Source organism: Palaemon carinicauda, chromosome 15, assembly GCF_036898095.1.
Source record: "Palaemon carinicauda isolate YSFRI2023 chromosome 15, ASM3689809v2, whole genome shotgun sequence".
Taxonomy (NCBI): Eukaryota; Metazoa; Arthropoda; class Malacostraca; order Decapoda; family Palaemonidae; genus Palaemon; species Palaemon carinicauda.
In genome coordinates, this window is record NC_090739.1 from 63,601 (window position 1) to 66,100 (window position 2,500).

Below are 2,500 nucleotides of genomic sequence, written 5' to 3' on the forward strand. Positions count from 1 at the left end.
TTGTGTCATTGAAAATATAGAAATTTAATGTGAAAATATCTTTTTTCTTTTTTTTTAAATTTAATAAGACCATTTATTAATTAGTAAATCTCTTATATATAGGAATAAATTACTTATAAATTACTTATATTACATTGTTCTCTAGTCTTGGGTAGTGCCATAACCTCTGTACCATGGTCTTCCACTGCCTTGGTTTAGAGTTCTCTTGCTTGAGGGTACACTCAAGCACACTCTTCTATCTTATTTCTTTTCCTATTGTTTTGTTAAAGTTTTTATAGTTTATACAGGAAATATTTATTTCAATGTTGTTACTCTTCCTGAAATATTTTATTTCCCTTGTTTCCTTTCCTCACTGAGCTACTTTCCCTGTTGGGGCCTCTGGGCCTATAGCATCCTGCTTTTCCAACTAGGGTTGTAGCTTAGCAAGTAATAATAATAATAATAATAATAATAATTCATTGTTCATTTCTTGCGGTAGTATCTCAACGGGTGGCTGGTACCCTGGCCAACCTACTACGCAGATAAATTGTAAAAGATACGTTATTCCCAGCACTTCTCGAGCAGGTCCCTGCAGTTCGAAAAAAAGGAGCTGATGATGCATACAAAAAGGTTCATTTCGCCCTCTCCGTGCCCTTGAGGATAGGAAGTAAATTGTCATCCATTACCTGCCTGGCTATTGCCTAGCCCTCGAGACTCTCGCACCAATCCAAGGAACTCTCTTAAGTAATCCTTCAGGGGTCATGAAAACACTGAAAGCCTCATCAGTGCCAGTATAGGTCTCTCGTGTGCGCAAGTCGTAATGGCAGCTGAATTTAGAGGTGAAAAAAACAAACAAAACGTGTGCGCAAGTCGTAATGGCAGCTGAATTTCGGGGTGAAAAAACACACACAAAACGTGGTGCGCAAGTCGTAATGGCAGCTGAATTTCGGGGTGAAAAAACACACACAAAACGTGTGCGCAAGTCGTAATGGCAGCTGAATTTCGAGGTGAAAAAACACACACAAAACGTGTGCGCAAGCCGTAATGGCAGCTGAATTTAGAGGTGAAAAAAACACACAAAACGTGTGCGCAAGTCGTAATGGCAGCTGAATTTCGGGGTGAAAAAACACACAAAACGTGTGCGCAAGCCGTAATGGCAGCTGAATTTAGAGGTGAAAAAACACACACAAAACGTGGTGGCGCAAGCCGTAATGGCAGCTGAATTTAGAGGTGAAAAAAACACACAAAACGTGTGCGCAAGTCGTAATGGCAGCTGAATTTCGGGGTGAAAAAACACACAAAACGTGTGCGCAAGCCGTAATGGCAGCTGAATTTCGAGGTGAAAAAACACACACAAAACGTGTGCGCAAGCCGTAATGGCAGCTGAATTTCGAGGTGAAAAAAAAACACACAAAACGTGTGCGCAAGTCGTAATGGCAGCTGAATTTCGAGGTGAAAAAAAACACACAAAACGTTGTGCGCAAGTCGTAATGGCAGCTGAATTTCGGGGTGAAAAAAACACACAAAAACGTGTGCGCAAGTCGTAATGGCAGCTGAATTTCGAGGTGAAAAAAACACACACAAAACGTGTGCGCAAGTCGTAATGGCAGCTGAATTTCGAGGTGAAAAAAAACACACAAAACGTGGTGCGCAAGTCGTAATGGCAGCTGAATTTCGGGGTGAAAAAAAAACACACAAAACGTGTGCGCAAGTCGTAATGGCAGCTGAATTTCGGGGTGAAAAAAACACACAAAACGTAGTGCGCAAGTCGTAATGGCAGCTGAATTCGAGGTGAAAAAAACACACAAAACGTGGTGCGCAAGTCGTAATGGCAGCTGAATTTCGAGGGTGAAAAAACACACACACAAAACTAGATTCAGGACATACATGGCAGAGATTTAAAACTTTATCAGTGAAAAAAAATAAAGAAATAGATTTAAAAAGTTTTCATACATAAGAAGAAAATTAAACTTAAATATGAAACATGAACTTTTCGTGTGAAAAGATAGGGTACGCCATCTATTGACAACATAAGCAACTACCACCTGAAAAAAATCATATCTTGGAAAGGGAATATATTCAGATATTTCTAAATATCATACGAGAGAGAGAGAGAGAGAGAGAGAGAGAGAGAGAGAGAGAGAGAGAGAGAGAGAGAGAGAGCAGTGTTTATTTCAGAGGTACAGTACATCAATTAAGAAAAAAAAGGCTATTGAATCACCTGTCTCGTAAAGAGATAAAAGAAAAATGTATTGTTGCAATAATTTTACAGGACTTCTCTCCCCATTCAGATGAAAGACAAGGTTTTAAGCCTCTCAGGGTAATTTGGTGTGGTGGGAATGGAGAGAAAATCTCCAGTGAAGAGAGTCCATGTTGCATTTTAAGGACCACCATAGGGTAGAATATTTTTTTTTTTTTCACGAAGGGCCTAAGGCCTTGAGCCACCAACAAGGGAATGTCAGATAAAACAGTTTAAATTGCATTCTGCGAAATCCTTTCTGGGGCCATTTTGCAACAGAGA